Genomic DNA, 21,031 nt, shown 5'->3' with positions numbered 1-21,031 from the left:
TTGTGTACTCTAACATCTAACCTTAATTATCTGCATTCTGCAATAATAGTGTTGACATGGTTTTGTTAACACACTGCCGTTCTTTGTGTCATGTAATACATTTACCCTATGCAAAGGACAAAGGAGTGATATACATTTTTATGTACATGTAGATATTGATGAAACAAATAATCAGGAAAATCTGAGAATTTTTATACCTTCAACAAAAACACTTCATTCAATTACTGTCAGTTCTCATCTTGTGAAATATTACTTGCCAACATACTCGGGTCTCAAATCATTGATTTAATTTCGGATAGGTATAAGGTCATGGTTCATCGAAAAGTAAGTGTGATATGCAATGCCAAGCAAGACCCGGTTTACGGTGAGTGAAAAGGCCAAAGGCGGTACCAAAATTGGCCACGCATTTGGCCAAGCTCTGGAGGTAGTCTTGTGGCCGCAGCTCAGCCTCGGCTGAGCCCGGCCTTTTCTCACTGTAATGCAAACTGGGCCAAATGAGGTACCAAATTGTGACCGGCGCGCTCCCAATAATAGTCGATTGTTTACAAGCAGAGCGCCGCTCCGACAAAACATTGAAATGTTTGAACTTAAAGTCAGGCTCAGCCCAGCCCTGGGGGGCGTTTCATCAACGACTTCGTCGGAGGTTTTCACCGACAAATGTGCATGTTGTTATGGTTGCTGCTAGGCCCCTGCCTGGGGAAGCAGAAAAAAGTAAGGTCACCTTTTGCAGGCATTCTCATGTTAAATTCAGACAGAAAGGTGATTCATTATCGAGTTCTAGTTCAAAACGATGCTCCGATGTTCATTTTGTTATACGTTTCATTAGCATTCAGACACATAAATCCATTGTATAGCTTTACTGTATTGGTATGATTTTCATGCCTCTGCCACAAAGTGCCATGGAGGCATTATGTTTTCGGGTTGTCCTACTACAATGTATCTATCTTTCCGTCCATCTGTCCTTCCGCCATTTGTATCCGATTTTGTGGACAGCATAAGTTAAGGAGCCATTTGAGATATCCATATGAGACTAATTGGCACACATATGTTTGAGAAGATGAAGCTGTGCCTTTGAACTTGTGGATTCACATGCTCAAGGTTGAATGTCATATTAAAATTCTTTCAATTTCACTCTTTTCTGTGGGGTCAAGGGTCAAAGGTTAGGTGGAAATGCTAAAATGTAACTTTTTGTCCTTTCTTATATCTCAGAACTGACTCAAGGTATGTCCTTGAAACTTATGTATGCATGTACTACCCAACAACAATTCTCTCGAGAATTTTTGGGTATGTGAGCAGTGACCAAGGGTCAAAGGTCGGGTTGGAATGCTAAAATCCTACTATTTAATGCTGAAATTACAATATTTTCTCTATGCCTTTGAGATTGCTTAATGTATACACTCATAAATCAAACTACAATTGTAGGTACAGCTTGTATATACAGTTAGACCTGTCTTTTGACCTGTCTATAATGATCACCCATCCATAACGACCACATAATTCCCCCACAACCAGTTTATGTTCTGAATTGCTTTTTTCGCACTTTGCACTTCAGGTTTGATATGTGGCACGCTCGTTGGCAAATATTCATTTAAGACTAACAAACTTGTGACTAAAAATGTGCAATTATTTTTTTTTATCTTACTAATTTTTATGCCTCCGCCATGAAGTGGTGCTGGAGGCATTATGTTTTCGGGTTGTCCATCCGTCCATACGTACGTCCGTCCGCCTTCGTTTACGCGATAACTTGAGAAATATTGACTGGAATTTTACCAAACTTGGTCCAAGTATAAAGTATGATGATGCAATTACTTGAATAGATTTTGGGTGAAATCGGCCAAAGGTCAAAGGTCAAGGTCAAATCATGAAATTGTATCCGTTTACGCGATAACTCAAATCTAGATAGAGCAAATTTCACCAAACTTTGGTGAAGGTTTGATTTAGGGGTCATGGGTCAATAGTCAGGGAGTCATAGGTCAAGGTCAACTCCTCAAAATTTTACTGTTTCCCTCATATACTAGTATATGCAATGCTTGTATTATTAGTTTTAAAACTTAGTACTTGTATATACAAGTACATGCATTACCTAATGGAGATTCTCTGGGAAATTTCCAGCCAGAAGGTCAAAGGTTAAGGATCAAAGGTCAGGTTTTAATGAAAAAAAAAAAATCTATTTTGTACTGTAATTACACTCTTTCTTCATACCTTAAAAATTACTCAGTGCATAAACTTATAACAGGGTCGGTCAGAAGTCAAGTAAAAATCCTCAATTCCCCAAATATGTGTACCTGCACTCTTAGACAATTATAGCAAACCCAGTTTGAGGAAAGTGAACATTCAAAACATTTCTGACAAACCTGTCATATCAATATTTTGCCAGTTATGTGAAACTGTCATCACACATTGTGAAGACATTGTACTATACACCTATTGGGAGAATCATGCATGATGGCGGAGGCATCAGTTGCCATAGCGACATTTCTAGTTTTCTGTATCTTTAATGAGAAAATTTTGAAAAAATATAGGATTTTATACAGTCAATAATGGAAATAGAACTTGGAGAATTGTTGATTGATTTTTAAGGCATTTAGAGCGTCTTCACTTGAGCGACTGGGTATATAGCCACGGATAAGCTCATGTACAAGCGCCCTTCCTGTATGGAAGGGAAAAGAAACATTAGCACAATCAACTCAAAAACATCATGAAAGAAATCACATGAGCAGGTTTAAAATCTGTTTATTCAAATAACGTTATACACTTTGTCATGAAATAAAACAATGCTCACAGATAAATGTATAATTAAACAGTGATGGTAGTGGGAGTTTCAAATTATGTAATAGATGGATTCGAATGGTCGCCTCTGTCAAACCTGTCTATAAAGACCACTTTCAGCATTTCCCGTGAGCATTCTTTATAGAAAGGTTTAACTGTACATGCTTGATAACACAATTATTCTATAGGGACAGAAATTTGCCATAGGTTCAAGGGTCAAGTGAAAATGTTAGAATGTCACTAAATATTTTATCCCATATTCTGAAAATACCATAACTCAAAGTATTATCATAAAAAATTGTAGATTAACAGTTTTCATGTGAAGAAGTTATGGATCATGGGGTCATAGGGAAATGGTTAAAGGTCCAGTGAAAATGCTCAAATTTCCAAGTGCATGCTCTCTGAAATGATTTAGCTATCCATATAAAACCTGGTTGAAGGAATATTAACACTCAACCCTTTTTTGGTTGTGCCAAACTTTCAGACATGTCATTTCAAGTTTTTGCCAGTCATGTGAATCTGTCATCTCACATTTAACATGTTTACTGTAGACATATTGGGAGGACCATTTCAATAGATGGTGGAGGCATACCAGTTGCCTTAGCAGCATTTCTAGTTTTGTGTCTGAATGTTCCATCTTAATCCTTGAACCTCCCTGGTATTTCAGTCAGCTGCAAAATGAGCACAAGGGATATTTCACACCAATGCAAACCTTCATATATTGTGGGTTGGTTTCCAAACTGATGATACTCTCATTGAGTGAGTAAAAGGAATTCCACTGGGCCAAAAGATCATAGTTAGTGTCAGTAAACTGGGTTGTGGCAATCAATGCTCAGCAGACTTTGTTCCAATGAGCCATCTCCTGCTGTGAATATCATGTTCCCTTGAACCTTGAAGAAGTAATCCCTGTTGCAGCTTTTCGTAGGAAGCTATGCTGGGATACTTCAGTGCCTGTTAATATGCAACAACCTAATGTAATACAGGGCTGCCAACTGTCACGCATTGAGCATGAGACTCACGCGATTCAACCAATTTTGACTGTCTCACTCTGATAAATGAGATCTCACGCTAAACCCCCAAAATGGAATGTACATGACTACAAAAATAAATATATCATTCTCTAAATTCTCTGATATTCCGAATATTGATATGCCCAAGCCCCAAATTTTGAGATTTTCCCGCGCGGATGTAAAGCTTAACCAATGATAATCGTTTTCGGTTCGCACGCAAAGAGGAGGTATTGGATTGCGATTGGTTTCTACCTATACCACGTGAGCGTAGCTTGTACTTTTGGCAAATTACAGTACATGTATGGCTATGATGTGTGCTTTACATCGCTTTACATACACTGACTGTGTACGTACGTACGTACGTACAGCCGCACAGCAGGCCGCCAGGCGCTAGCCAGGAGGTCGCTCCACTCCCTCGCAGTGTCTCACGCCAAACTCTTACTCAAGGTTGGCAGCCCTGGTAATATTTTGTGTTCCAAACATTCACTTGTAGTTGGCAAGTAAATCCACTCTTACTGTGTAGTGTCTTGATCATGCTTCGTTTCATGTTTATCTCTAAGCTATCGATGTTGGGCCGTATGCATAAAAAGTGACAATTGCTTGTGCCAGCCTTTTGCTCAAATCCGTATGCATAAAAATAAGCACTTGCTTGCAAGCAAAAGCTTTAGCTAGCAAAAATTAGCAATTTAAGCATCATGTTTATGTTCATAAAGAAAAGGTCAAAGTTGTGCAGGAGTATAATAAATGAACAAGAATTCAGAAACTTTTTTGTTTCAACCAGGGGAATGTCCTTTGGTTAGCACACAAATTGTGATGAGAAACAGGGAAAGTATATATATCAATGTCTGACATCATTATGTGGAGAGCCATATCAGGGCAATTACCCCCTGAGGACAATTACCCCTCAGCTAAATACTGGTTAGTGATAAGGTTAGAGTAAAGATTAGGGTTAGGGTTAGGTTTAGGGTATAGAGTTTGGGTTAGGGTTATGGTTAGGATTAGGTTCAGGATTGGGATTAGGGTTAGGGGAAGGGTAAGGGTCTGGGGTAATTACCCAGGGGGTAATTGTCCTAGACCAGTGGAGAGCATGGAGTCTTCTCTCTATGTCTGATCTTGCAGATTGGGACTGTACCAAGCAACAGTTGGGAGAGGTGATGGGAATTGGCCAGTATAATTATTGTGCATGTCCGTGTGTGCATTTATAAATGTGATTTTATGTTTCTATGGTAGGAAATGTTTCCGCACACACACACACATTCAAATACAGCATATCAAACCTGCCTTTGTTATAGTGTTTGTCCCGTTCGTTGAAATTGCAAGCAAAATGTTTGAGCACAAGCAAAAGGTTATAATAATAATAATAATAGTGAGGCTCTTATAAAGCGCACATTTCTACCTAAAAAAGGATACTCAAGGCGCTATAGAACAGAGTACACATTGTGTCACGTTACAGCAGTATCACAGAAAATAATAAGACAATAAACCAACAAACGATAGGCCTATTATACGTACACATACTACAGTATACATACAGGTATACCATATTGTCAATTTAAATTGAAAATATATGTCTTGAGATTCTTTTTGAAACCATCAATGGAAGATGCTTCTCTAAGAGATTTTGGTAGGCCATTCCATAGTTTTATGCATATGGATTTATAAGTGATTGCTTGAACTTGATCCTTGGATTGACAAGATTGTGCTTGTGCTTAAAGCACAATTGCTCAATTGCTTGCAAGCAATTGCTACTTTTTATGCATACAGCCCATTGATTGTTAACTTTGTGTGTATTCACAACATAACTCTTTCGTGCTTGAAGTAAGCTAATGCACAGATGTTGCATACAAGTTACCTTGTCAGCCAGTATTTATCCTCATCATTTGTTTACTAGCATCACAAAAATTACTGTTTCTGTGTGGCTTGGTTGTTGTTTTTTTGTTAGTGTGTATGTGTGTGTATGCGTGTCTGTGTTTGTTCTGTGTTGGTTGCTGTTGAGCACTTATTGTGTCCTTATTCTTAGCAAGTACTTCATTTTTTCAAGGTGGTAATTTCAAAGATCTAATGTAAGTCTTGATCCTTCCCCCTGCATCGACACTTGAAGTATTTGGTGGATTGGCTGAGGGAGATTGATCCTGACCTGGTGATTTATGCTGCAACACTTGCCGAGAATGGTTACAAGACCTGGAACACTATACGACGCCTGAAGCGTAGCACACTCCTAGAGCTGTGTCCAGATATCAAACATGGCCACTTAGAAGCCATACTCCATGAGGTGAACCGTGCCCAGACACCAGCCCAGAGAAAGGTACCTAGGGGTGTTGGTGTCAGTAGGACAGGATCATGAAAACATGAATGGCGTCCACAAGAGCGCGGACAAGACGAGGAAAGCAAATTCCGTGATTTTGCATTCATTTGGCAAGTTCTTGTTCTTGAAAGAGTCCTCTCACTGTCTTTAAACATGTCCAGGCGTTTCCGCACCTTCAGGAGAGAGAAAAATTTCCTCATCCAAATTATGATTGAGACCAAAATTTGGATGTGGAAATGAACTTTCTGACACCTTCTGCAACTTGTTGTGTGGACATCATGACATTCTGCCTTTCCGTAACACTTTTGCCCTTTCTGTAAATGCTCCTGACAGAACCCTGCGGTGCAGGAAGCTTTGCAAATGAAAGTGGAAGACACCCGAAACGGCTCAAAACCCACAAAAGTAGAACTACATGTAGGTCAACATAACTTTTTCATTGTCATACTTAATTAGCTGGTTATTTCAAAATATTTAAAGCTCTAAGCATGAAAAAATATTCAACTTGTTGGAATTGGGTCATCCTAACCCATTTAAAAATTGATTGAAATAAGGGTACACTGTAGGAGATGCAGCTTCATTAATAAAAAAGAGAGAAAAGCGAATTTGAAGATTCTGATCACTTAGGCATGCTCTGCAGAAGCATCAAAGGAAATATGTTGTTTTTCACAGTGAAAGAAGTGCATGTCAAAAAAAAAAAAAAAATATATATATATATATATATATGTGTGTGTATACAAGTATATATGGTCCAGAAATTCTGCTTATTTCTCAATCTCGGGTTTGTTTCAATTTTAATAGGAGGTTTGGTACAGGAAAGAAAATTCTCCCAGATTAGACAAACTTCAAACATTTGACAACGTTCAAACATTTGAGTCGTCACCAGAAATGACAGATTTTTGTCAATCCATTGAGGGCCAGGACTAGTGCTAGCTCAGCATCTCTCTGTATTTGAAGCAATGAGGCAAGATGAAGTCCAGCTGGTGTGACCTCCATGAAGGCTAGCAGTCATATAAGAAAAATTGAAATTTGGTGCCAAATTTTACAAACTAGCATTTTTTTCTTTATATTGTCCGCATATCTGACTTAAGTAGTCGGAAAGTCATCCTGATTGTCCTAGTTCACTATTTTACCACTCCTTGTGTGATCCTAGATGCATCCTTGCTGTCCAGCTATGATCAGCATATTTTGAAGCATTTCGTGCCTTTTCTGAATGATTCCTATTACACTCCTAGGAATGTCTAGAGTCAGTCTGCAGAGATTTCTAATAATGTCCCAGGACATAGGCCAGTTCACATGTTTTTTCTGAGTTTGACATGGAAAGAAAGCCAAAATGACAGATTTTGCTTCCGCAACGCTTCATAGTCTTGTCGGAGCTCTAGTGGACGTCAATCATGAGAGAGGGTTGAAGAAGCAAGAGCAGTATATACATAGGGCTTATATACCAGGTGTAATGAATCTATTACATGATCAATGAAACTTTCTGAGGAGAACTGAGGATCTAAGGAGATTGGTGTATTGCATGTGCTCTTCATAATAGTGAGAGAGGATGGAATCCAGAGATGCATGCATTGAGTTTCTCCAGTATTGGTGCTTTGTATAACAACAATTACCAGCCATCAAACTGACTAAGCATTCAGTACGGTATGATGGCTTTTGCACTTGGAGTACCTGCCAGATGTATTCCTGTTTTTAAGTCGCACCTGATTTCCAAGTTTCATTGTTCCTCATGACGCAGAGTTCAACATGAGCTGTCATGTAAATCAATTTTAGAGAGTCCCTACAATTTATTTACTCTATTTTTGTTGGTACCATATCTGACAAGTTCTTCCCTATCCTTTTTTATTTCTTAACTTGTATTTGTTCCATGCATTCCCAGCGACTGGAAGAGGAGCAGCAAAGAGAACTGAAGGTGCTTTTTCATTTGCAATTTCCCCTCCTTTTCTCTTTTTATATGATTAGGGCCTAGTCATACTCACTGATTAGATATTATCTTACTGAAGCTAAAGAGGTATGTACAAGTTCTAACAGTGTCTTGTTTGTTTCTGAGGCCTCATTTCAGCTCTCAAAAGCAAACCAAAGTGAACAAAACCATGCCATACCATGCCAGATTTAGAGTGTTTATGCACTCTGTGGAGAAAACATACCACATGAGTTATTTTTGGACTCAAGTCAGAAGGGTTACCCATTTTGTAGCAACAGGATCATGCACCTGGTGCATTTATGCTACTCAGGTAAATGACAGACATTCCTAACAAAGAGAATAACTCTTTGTACAATTGTATTATGGTGTAGTGTGTGTTACACAAATTCTTTTGGAGCACATCAGAAAATGGTTCAAGCACTTCTCTGGTGTATGGACATGGTACATTACGGTACACTTTGATGGAGCGCTAGAACACACCCTGTGCTCACCTGAGCCTTTTCCCTGGAAAAATGGATCCATGCTGGTGTAAAACTTGCATCATAGCATTATCAGTTCAAGTGAGCTATTGCAATCACTTATCCTCCAGAGTATGATGTCCATCGTCCGTCGTTCGTAAACTTTTTACGCTTTCATCATCTTCTTAAACTCCATGATGGGTTTTCACTCGGCAGGTATCAGGTATATCCCTAGGGGGATAGGATCTCAATTTGTTCAAATAAGCACTATGGCCCCGTGGGGCCATAGTGCCCCCCCCCCCCCCCCCCCCCCCCATATAGATAAATGGTTCCTTAAAATCTTTTTCTCTTGAACTGGAAGTGATAGAGCTAAGTTAATACTGTGAGTTTGTACATTTATGATTGTAGTCTCAAGTTCGTTCATGACAGATCCAGGGGGGTCCCCCTTGGAGCTGGGGGGAGGGGTCCAAGGCCTCCTCAGTTGTGTATTTTCATTCTCTTCTTGAAAACCCCATGACGGATTTTCACCAAACTCGGTAGGTATATTGTAGCATCCTTTAGGAGATAGAATAATTATATATTTGTACAAGTGGGCACCATTCCCCACTGGGGGCCCCCTAAGCACAATGCCCGAGGTAGGAGACAGACAAAGCTTCCAAATTCAGGAATCTTTACAAATTACTTCTCTCAAGTAAGTAATGAGCTAAGGTAGTGCTGTGTTAGATTAATGACTGTAATTTCAAGTTTGTTTGTGCCAGACTTGGGGGGGGGGGGGAGGGGGGGGGTGAGGCGGGGGGAGGAGAATTGAGGCCAATCTTCACATTGTCATCTTCTTCTTGCATATGCATTGTCAGATTTTTACTAAATTGGCAGGGGTTATCACCCAAGGTGATAGATAGAACATGTATCTGTGCAAATGGGCACCATTACCCATTATGAGGCTATAATGGTGCAATACGTGAGGGGTGGGGGGGTGGGGATGCAAATCCCCCAAGTACAAATCTTCTATCAAAGACCAGAAGAGGTAAGCTAAGTTAGTGCTCTGAGTAAGTAGATTGGTGACTGTAGTTTCTTCTGTGTTTGTGGCAGATCTGGGGTAGGCTAGTGTATATATGTTGGGGGGGGGGGGGGGAGGGATTCAAGTGTAGGGAGGGGGGACTTCTTGAAAACACATGGTCAAATTTGTCCCCAAAGCTAGTGTGTTATCACAAAGGGTGACAATTTATATCCTTAAAGGGATCGTATAGTTTGGTTGAGACCCAATTTCAGGTTTTTAACATTTTTTGGTGAGATAATGAGAAACCTCTTATGAAATATGAAAGAGCATGTAATTCCATGAGGAATTCAATGTTTATTTGATGAAAATTGGTTTTTGAAATGGCTGAGATATTTAAAACAGAGCGATTCTAATAATGTGTGGGACCCACACTTGATTACGATCACTTTGTTTGCTTTGTTTTTGGATGTTTCAGTCATTCAAAACCTGATCTTCATCAAATAAACTTTGAATTCTTCTAAAATGGTATACTCTGTACTATTTCATAAGTGTTTTCTTGGTATCTTGCAAAAACTTAAAAGCCCAATTTTCATCTCCACCAATACTGTACTATCCCTCTAATGCAAGGTCACCAAAACCCCCTATCTTTTTATTGTATAAAACTGGAAATACTCTAGTAAATACAAGATGTATATTTTTAGTGTGTGCACTCTCAAGGTTATTTTGATACATCCAGGGGTTGGGCAGGGATCAAATGGGGGAGGCAGTTTTTTACTAAGTCTTTTTTTTTTTCTTTTTAGTCTCTTTTTTAATGCATAGTCAAATGTTCTAAATACAGTAAACATACTTAATAATAATAATAATAATAATGTACATTTATATAGCGCATTTTACAGTAGTTTCTAAGCGCTTAACATTTAAATCTTAAATTAATGCATGTATAGAGATTATGGAAAGCGTAATAAATTATATAACATTACGTTACATAATATTACATTAAATTACATTACATTGCATGACATTATAATAAGTAATTAAACAAAATAGATTGGATGACATGGAATCAGTGAATCGAACTACAGTCCATTGAATATATATGTTGAATAGATATGTACTTGGCTGGTATTTTTACCAAAATATGCATATGGACGCCATGCCCCCATACATGAAGAACCCCTCAAAGCTGCCCACCCTCCCCCCCCCCCCCCCAGTTTGCGATTTTCTCAGGTAGTAGTTTGCAAGACTGATTGGAAGGTGAACTAGCGATACTCAGGTGAGCTTGAGACCCCCCCCCCCCCCCCCCCAGTCTCTTGTACATACACAATTTGTACCAAATACTCTCATGTCATTTTTTGGTTACATGCATTGATACACATACATGGTTACTTCATTATTAGTTTTACCATTCAGCCATGATCCCTTCTTTTAGTCACAAATCTAGTTTTGTTCTCAAGTTGTTTTTTTTTTTTGTGGCTTTCTTTTGTTTGATTTGAACAACAAACAAGTTTTTTGGTATGTAATACTCTACTTATAGTTATTACAAGTGCAATTTGAAAAGAGGATTATGTTAAGATTTGAAAATGACCCTAATAATGACAGATATTCTTTCAACTCGACTTTCTCCAAATGCAACCTTCAGAAGCCTCAAGTGATGTCACCTGAGATCTCCACAGATCCTGAACTAGACATCATTGATGTGGAATCAGTAAGATTTAGTCTTGTGTTACTATTTGTACATGTTCAGTTGACTTCTGATGGCATTGTAGCAAAAAATTTTCAGATTGTAATGTCAAATCTTGTGCTGTAAACCTTTTTAAATAGAAAGCTGTTATCCTTACTCAGCAGGGAGTCATGCCTACTAAACTTTCTATGAGGAAGATCATCCTCACTCTTGCTTTGTTAGAAATGAGTATCTGCAATTCACATTTCTATTTGCTTTGTGGAGAAGCAGCTGTGCTTGCACTAGTGTGAGTCATGTTGTGTTAAAACAAAAGCAACATGCAATGTCATTTGTGTTGGTCACTGTGTGCTTTGCATTTGATGAAATGTATGTTTAAAGCAAAATACTACGTCTGATCTTGAGTATCTACTAGCTGACTTTCCGTAAAATGTCTGAGTACACTTTTAACTTGATCTCTTCTGTGAAAAGTCTAAACAACAGCCCAAACCAGCCCCAAGAAGGAGGGGAGACCAGGCAGGAAGAGTAAGTCATACCCCTCACCACACTTCAATATTAACAGTGCTTTCTGTTTTTGTTCACATCAGCAACTGAGTGCAGTTCTTGCCTTCTTGACTCCCTTCCTTTGATCTCCTACGTGTGTCAGTGTGTTTGTCCGGAAAGGAGGAAGTTGATATATATTTCAGTGATTCTGTGAAGTGCTGGGGAAGATTCTTTACCACAGTTTAATTTTGTGTGTCTTATCAATTTATTCAAGGGAATTGCTCTAGCAAATAAGTTCTAAAGATATCCACCTTTTCATTCCTTCATTGCTGTTGAAGCACTGATTGAAGTGAATGTTGAATTAATGTGGTGATTATAGTGTGTGCCAGATTAATATAGTTATATCATCATTGGATGTTATGATTCCAAGACAGTATAAGCAGGTGCATGAGAACATGGTAGAATTACAGAAAGGATGCTGAGTAGTACAACCAGCAAGTCACAGATAAAACAACCAGTGTCACAATGTTTATTATGTTTAAATGATAGAGAAATGTCTGTAGCTACTGTCATGAACAAAACTTCCCAGGAATAGGAATGTGCCTGACGAAGCAAAGGAAACTGAAACAAACTGAAACTAGATCTGTGTATTATTTGTCATAGTCAAACAGGTTCAGTGATCTGCATGTGTTTTGTGACTTCTTCCATTTCTCATGTTTGTACATTATAGTTGGTGTGATAATATTTGCAATGACTAATTACTTTGATTGTAAGACAGTGATAGTAATATGTGATTGGGGTCAATGAAAATCACTCGTATTTGCAATATGGCTGACAAATTTGCTCATCTCAACGTGTGTGAATCATGAGTGGCCCTTGTAACAGAGTATGAATCACATTCGTTTTTTTAGTCTTTTTTTTGGGTGTTAAACATTGATTATACGTTCTCAAATTTCATGATAGTATTTGTGATGTGATATGCCATTTTGACAGCCATCAGTGTTCAAATGTTTATCATCTACATGATTGTGTAACATGCACATGGAGACACCTTGATAGCCTTTTATGAAACAATATTTTTTAACATGCATGTACTAAGGAAACTCTGAAGTGTGGGCTAAATTTGAAAGACACATGCAGTGTATCGTCTGTGAGCCAGGTGATGTGATACTTATTTCCTACTGTAGCAGGCACCCAGATGGGGTTTGGTATACTGTAAAAGTGGAAATTTTCGCGGTTTTGAAATTTTCGCGCATTTCGCACAACCAGACACTAGCGTGAAAATTAAAGCGCGCGAATGTTTTTGCTTGCCATATGTACCTGTACTTGGTGTCTTTGATTCCACGGAAATAAAAACACGCGAAACTCCTCTTACCCAGCCAAGCGCGAAAAATTAGTCGCGCGAAAATAACCACTTTTACAGTAACTAGTTTGGTATTGACTGCTGCACCCATGTACTACAGAGACCTCACAAAAATTAGTTAGGCTATTTGAACTCAGGTCTACAAGCCTGTTGATTATAGGCTAACATAATCATGTGTACTGCACTATCTTCACTTTACTTAGTGTTTGTTTTTCATTTTCCAAATTATTTGTTTTCCACATTTTAGTTTGTAAACACACATATTTCTTTTGTTGTTGTTGTTGTCAGTATTGTTTTGAGGATACCTTAACCCTAATCAGGCTGGGCTTTTTTGACTACATTATGCTAAATCAGGAGGGGGGGGGGGGGAGCAGAAACTCCTCTTACCCAGCCAAGCGCGAAAAATTAGTCGCGCGAAAATAACCACTTTTACAGTAACTAGTTTGGTATTGACTGCTGCACCCATGTACTACAGAGACCTCACAAAAATTAGTTAGGCTATTTGAACTCAGGTCTACAAGCCTGTTGATTATAGGCTAACATAATCATGTGTACTGCACTATCTTCACTTTACTTAGTGTTTTGTTTTTCATTTTCCAAATTATTTGTTTTCCACATTTTAGTTTGTAAACACACATATTTCTTTTGTTGTTGTTGTTGTCAGTATTGTTTTGAGGATACCTTAACCCTAATCAGGCTGGGCTTTTTTGACTACATTATGCTAAATCAGGAGGGGGGGGGGGGAGCAGAATCCGCCTTCCCCCCCCCCCCCCCCCCCCCGAGATCTTGGCCATCAGTGGGCCAGTCATAACAAAATTTCGCCCACCCGACTTTCATGTCATAATCTATAAGAGCATATATTATATATTTTTGAAATTATTAATTTCTAATCTTAATTAATTGTGCAAATTAAGCCTAAGATCTATTAGCCTAATTAAAACATTGAAAGTCTACTTTGGTTTGTATATCTGTTTTAACATATTCAGCAATTGTACATCATAAAACTCCCAAAAGTCAATTCTTATTCATTTTATTGTTTGGAAAATTTCCTATGTATTTCTTTGTTTTTGTACTTTGATTTTTTTCTCTGTTTTTTTCATTGGGCATTGTTACTGACCACTTTTCTTCCATAATCAGCATAAAATCAATCAATCAAAGTTATAAGTAGTACATACTGTACAAATAAGTTTTTTATGATTTTCATGACAGAGCACTGCTTTTAATAGGAAATGTAAACAAAATCACCAACAAAAAAAAAATGAGTGTGGCTTCTTAATGGGACGCGCAAACATTGCAAATTTGGTCACAAAAGTTGTGCAAAACTTGAATTCAAGAGACAAGAAGCGTTGTGACAAGGCCTTCTCGAGATGCAGAATTAAAGCGTGAAATGTCGAAGTAGGGCGATGCCCCCCCCTGGCCCTTTTAGGGTACCCTTAGAGGTAATAGATCATCTGCATTTCACAGTGAGTTGCATTTATTCCACAATCACAAACATGCACTCAGATTGCATCGTTCCTCTTTGTAGAGTATTGTACATTGCTTTTGATTGGAGGGCTTCAGAGTTTTCACATTTCTTTTTTATCAACATTACTAAAGCTTCGAAGCATAAGTCCTGCTGATGGGACAGGCAGATACTCAGTAAGTTCTTTTTACCTTTCTTTTGTTTTACAGTGTTGCTTTTTTCTTTATACTTTAAAGTGAAAATGACATGAACTTGACTTGTCACAGTGCTCAATATGTCGTTTACAAATCTATGAAGTGCCACAATTTGCACAGAATATTATTTTGGATGGTCACATTTACGAATCTTATTGTGATTGCATATGTTCACTATCATTAATACATAGGTATTCAATAATGTTTGATATATCACAGTCCCAACACTTTGTGCTTCAAGCTTTGAATGAATGTAGAAATGTTGGTAGCATAGAACACATTATTAAAGTTTGAGGAGATTGAGATAATATCACCATAACTCATGAATTTTTTACAGTTTTGGTTAAATTTGTTATTAAATGTATTTGTCTTCATCACTGGATTTGAAGGCTACAACAGTTCATGCTCTCATATTAGTACATGTGTACATCAATATAAAAAGATTGAAAGAGAATTACACACATTTTCAATTTCTATCTTGATTTGAGAGCACTTCACTTACTCCTTGAGAAGACAGCATTTTACCACTAACATCTATGTCAGTTAACAATTCCAGGGTATGTGCTTTCTAAAAGATACAAAATTTGCTGGGATTCTCTTTATGTTTACTTTATAGTGGTATCGTATGATGACATCACATGTTTCCTTCCTATCCAGCTGATAGCACATGCATTTAGCCAACACTTCAAAAATTCATAATTTTTAATTACTTATCCAAATTTCCTCAAGCTTCACTAATGTATTCTACTAATTTCTCAGAATGCACTAAATTCACATAAATGTTTGGGTAAATTCCATCTAAAATGCTCGTTATGACGAGTGAACTTGGTGAGCTCTCTGGTTTTCACACATTGTGAAAGATACATTTTGTATGTGATAGCACTTGCACCTTCAAAAGATTGATTGCCATATGCTGCCATGTTTTTAGCTTACGTGAACCATTGCAATCACTCATCATCCAGCGTCTGTCCTGTGTAGTGCGTTATGCCTTGTTCATCGTCAGTCATCAGTCATCTGTGAACTTTTACATTTTCATCTTCTTCTTGAAAATCCCATAACGGATTTTCACCAAATTTGTTCAAGGCATATCCAGGGGTGCCCCCCTTGGGCCCATGCAGGGACTATATTGCACATTTTCATCTTCTTTAAAACCCCAAAATAAATTTTCCTCAAACTTAACAGATGGCATCCTAGGGGACAGGATCTCAATTTGTCTAGGTTGGCACTATGCTCCCCCCTTAGGGCCCCAGGGGGCCCACCTCCCCCAAAAACAAAAACAAAAAACAAAAACAAAACAAAACAAAACAAAACAAAAAGAATCTTTAAAGATCTTCTCTAGAAACAGAATTGATAGAGCTACAATGTATGTTAATGATATGAGTAAGTACAGTGATGACTGTAGTTTCAAGTTTGTTTGGCAGGTATTGTCACTCAGTGATAGAAGATATAATTGTATGAATAAGTACCATTCGGGGGGGTGGGGGGGGGGGGGGGGGGGCAAAGTGAGGGGAACAGACAACCCCCCCCCCCCCCCCCCCCTTATAAATCTGCTATCCAGAACCGGAAGAAATAAAGTGACGTTAGTGCTATGAGTAAGTAGATTGTTGACTGTAGTTTCTACTTTGTTCATGGCAGATGCATGGTTGGGTGGGGGGGGGGGGGGGGGAATACCAACACATTTTCTTCTTCTTCTTGAAACTTAAAGTCAAATTTGTCACAAGCCCTGTGCATTATCACAAGGATGACCATAATTACCCCAGATCCCCCATTTTAAAAATAAAGATGAACTTGCGATACTCGGGTGAGCTTGAGACCCCATGTCTCTTGTCTCAGATTTTCCTGATTGCATTTTGCTTCCCCAACTTTGATAGGAAAAAAAAAAAACTAGTTTCCTTGTTTGATAGACCAGACTGTACATTTCACTTATTGTTGAGTTCTGCATTGTCATGACTTATTCTCAATCTCATTTTTCTTTAATCAAGGAGAGTCCACCTGGGGACAGTTTTGTAGATTTCTTGATGGATATCTCTAAAGAAGTAAGAAGATTTTGTTGATACTCTTGCCTCTCATGTCTATTGCCACCATAACATATCACTAAACAAAACAATGATATTGTCCTGTGAAGGTATCTTTGCTCATCAAAACATGACACAAAATATACACTGTAGATATGTAAATGTGATCATACTTTTTAGAAAAAGTAATGATTTATTCAGTACAAATGAGTACTGATTTGGAGAAAAAAAATGTAGCAATAGTGTGAAAAGTGCATTTTAGTATTCAGTGGTTGGGAAGTAGTTTCATTCCACATCAACATGTCTTTAATAAACTTTTTCTGCATTCACTCTCCATGACAAATTTTATATGAAAGGTTTTGAACCAGTGACAATAATAGAAAGTTGTCTTCCACGTCTTTCATTTGTCCAAGATAACATGACTGTGTATGGCTTTGTTCACATTTGATCTGTGATAGTTTTATATGGAACCCATATCCTGCCTGTATTCCTCTATTACCTTGCAGCTTTTATGGGGAGGCATGAGGCTGCTGTGAGAGTTTTTTTTTTTTTTTTCAATTTTGATAGTTGTATAAAGCTACTATGATTTTATTCAATAAGAAATCTTACAAATTTTGGAAATTGTATGACTGTAGTTCAAAGATATATGTGACCCTGCATCACAAAACGAACACAAAGTCGCCTGACATGAAATTTTAGTTAAGAGCATATTCTGAAAGAGCAGACTTTAAGCTTTAAAATGATGTATAACTCACTCAAATGGACTCTCCTAACCTATCTGAACATTGGAAAGAAAGGACACACTCAGGAAAAGTGTGAACTGAGAAAAGAGGCTCTGAAGTACAGTGTCTATTCAAGTGCTAAATTTTTACCAAGCCGTGCTGGCTATTCGATGAATGGGACAAAAAAAACAGGATGTAAACCACCAGAGTAGCAACAATGAAGGGATTATCAGATTAAAGTGAAATTGAGCATGCCTTATTAACACATTCTGTCCATAATTACTTTCAAAGCAGTAGCATCATCCTTTCAAAAGTTATTAGAGTTGAAAGTGAAGAGTTGGCACATTATAAGGTTTTTAAGAAATGAAAAGGGGACTCTAAAGACACATCTAATCACACTATTCTGCATGTACGAAAAAACTGTTCGAGATAAACTGCTAAAAAACACACTTATCTGCCCGTTTTATGATCCCATATGAATTTTAGCATAATGTAGAAGAAGACTTTCTCTTTCAGAAAATATGGAAAAGTCAAGATCTGTTAGGTTCACCCATTTCACCCATTTTCAGTCCTCACACAAAATCAGTGTGTGCGACTTTTTGTTCGTTTTGTGGTGCACAGTCACATATGGCATTGCTTATCGAGCCCCGCAGCAGATGCATGATCACTGCCACCACCCCTGTACAATCTTTGCACAGAATTCCACATTCTCCATACTCAGACCATGCTGCAACAGCACTGCAATTGCTATTTTATAGAGCCTGTACAAAAAAAAAAAAGGCACAATGTGATCACGTATGCCTTCAGCTGGCTACAAACTGTACCTATGATGCCCCAAGACCGTACAGAAAATCATAGACAAATTTATCTTGCAGCAACAGGACTATCAAAATGTGAATTATGAATTACACTGTACAGTCAGGAAGAGAAACTTCATGCTTTTTGTCAACCTATCTGAAAGTTACTGTTCACACTATGGAAACAGTTTAGTTTTGTGTTGCCACAATAATCTGATCTGTCCCATACACTGTGTTTCATGAACTGCTTCAAATTCAAGACCTGATAGACCAGATTTGTTTTTAATAGGAAAATTAATGTTTGTACGGTATGATAGAAAGAACATCACCTAACCACCGACATCATACCATTTCTTCAGTCTGAAATGTACAAAAAGGCCAACAGATTGCAGGGTCGGCTTCAGCGTCATGGCAACATGCAGGTATTGCATAGCATTTATATGAGATTTTTGATGTTCTTTTGTTGTGATAATAATCGTACACTACCCATATTTAACAGCACCATGGATCTAACATACTGTATGTATTACCAACTGTGTACCACTGTCCTTTGAGTGAGATTACTTCTGCTCATACAGTGAACAATGCTCTTGTTGGCACTAAAATTGTAAAATAAATAAATATATCAAGTAGAGAATCACATCTTCCAAAACACTGATAATGGCAGAATTTGGTATGACAAAGTAAAGGTTAAGTTAGGTGTTCTAAGGCCTTGCTGTGAATTCTTGCTTGGGCTTGGCTCTGACTCACCCCACTTCCTCTACTTACTTTGATGGCAATTATTAGAAAGGATTTTGCTTCTACTCAGCAAAATACAGAAATATTGGTAGCACAGATTGTTGTATGGATCAAATGGGACATCGTTTTAAGGTCTCTGGTATCAATGTTTATGGTATTTTTATCAGTTGGCCCTGACTACAAAATTATTCTGCATCAAACAGTTGGCCTGTCTTTAGAGGAAACCATGTATTACACAATAGAGTGTCTGTTTGTATTGGAGAAATGCATTTTGTTATGCGATGTCTAGTGTGATCACATGATTTTTAATAATGCCAAGCTGCAGCCATAAGCACTGACTGACTGTATATTGTAGCTCTTGTAGCAAAGTGAATCCAGAGTATATAGCCATGCTGTCTCATCTCTAGTATCTCCACACAGTCAGAAGGCTTCTGTCCTCAGCAGTGTCAGTAAATTCTACCATCTTCATCTGAAAGAGCCGCATACATATAAGGGTTCAGTTTTTCTACATACAAATTGAAATTCAACCATGCATAAAAGCCTGCCATGTTTCCTTCATATCAAAGTGCATTTGGATTTGGATGAAATGTGCAGGAAAAGTTCATAATGACATAGGGAAGGAATGCATGAGATTAAATTTTGATAGTGATCCAGGTAATTTTAAGAATTTTTCAAGGCTTTTGTATCTCTTGGCGCATAAGTTCAATGAACTTGGGAGGTCTAGCTGTGCGTATTTAAGATTTGCCAATGCGCACTCTGCTAAAGGCACAAGGCACAGCAGGAAGCTAATGCGGTAAACACAAGGCTTCTTGCTTTATCATTAGTTTGGGAAATTAGGCGATTTTCAGCATGTGTGTATCGTATGGAAATGAGCTGCTTGGTGGAGGTCTGCTCTCTCCGAGTGCTTTTCTAGTTTTGTTTAAGATTGAAGTCATTCGTCCTGAAGAGGAAATCCACCCCAGAAATAAAAAACTTTAAAAGAAAGAGAAAAATATTCCCTACACAATGATAAAAAATTTCAAAAATCAGATAGGAAATAAGGGAGATACAAGCTAGCCTTGTATGACATTTTGACATATCACATTTTTTCGTAAAACACTTCTTGACCAGTCCTTATGATTATTCAAATGTCATGCTCTCACAATATTTTATTCATTTCATATACAGATATGACAAAAACCTCATATTTCAGCTGTATAGATATAAAACTTGCCTTAAAACCTCCCAAAATAAGAAAGAAAAAATGTTGACTCTGATATATCTTAGTATGAACTCCTGTTTTTACTTGTATTTTTTTTTTAAATGCTATTTTTTTGAATTTGTTCTAACATACATGAAAAATTGTGAGGGTATGACATCATCATCTCTCTCAATTGAATATTCATAAGGACTGGTCCAGAAATGTTTTCCAAAAATTGTGAAATTTCAAATTGTCTGATCTTCCTATTTCTTATCCAATTTTTGTCATTTTTGGTATCGTTCTGTAGAGAATATTTTCTTTTTTTATTATTTATTTGTTTGTAAGGCTATTTTTGTGGAGCCCACCGGAGGTGAGGGGAGACTAAGGGATCACCTGCAGCGTATTTCCGTCCGTCATCCGTTTATCCGTCCATCGGTCATCCGTCATCCGTCTGTAACGCTACAAAAACTTGAATAACTCTCTACTGACGACTTCAATTTCAATCAAACTTGAAGGGGAGAGTTTTTATACAAAGTTACATATGTTACCAAGCATGAAGGTCATCTGAAGGTCAAAGGTCACAGGCAGGGGTCTATGAACTTTAGGGCCCAATGTTAAGTTTATACGGCACGTTTCGATTCTAGCTCATAACTATTGATGTATATGTCCATTTGTGACCAAACTTGGATGGTAGATGTCCCTTGGGGAGTTGACGCTCATCACAAGGTCAAAGGTCATGGACAGGGGTCAACAAACTTTTAGGGCCCAATGTTAAGTTTTTACGGCGCATTTGCATGGATTATGGCTCATATCTTTTGATCCATATGTCCCATATTGTGACCAAACTTGGCTCGTAAATGTCCCTTGGGAAATTGAAGGTCACCACAAGGTCAAAGGTCATAGGTGGGTTCAACAAACTTCTGGGAGTTAGAAAAACAT

At 38.0% G+C, this 21,031-nt stretch overlaps 1 pseudogene; it reads left to right on the top strand.

The window, feature by feature from the left end:
• Positions 1–21,031, top strand: part of LOC139721494 (uncharacterized) — a 188,909-nt pseudogene that overhangs the window by 89,056 nt on the left and 78,822 nt on the right.

This window comes from Diadema antillarum, unplaced genomic scaffold (genome assembly GCF_040938485.1).
Source record: "Diadema antillarum isolate AM-2024a unplaced genomic scaffold, OU_Dant_1.0 scf00000144, whole genome shotgun sequence".
NCBI lineage: Eukaryota > Metazoa > Echinodermata > Echinoidea > Diadematoida > Diadematidae > Diadema > Diadema antillarum.
The sequence above is the reverse complement of the archived record's forward strand: the minus strand, read 5'-3'. Positions and strand labels throughout refer to the sequence as shown.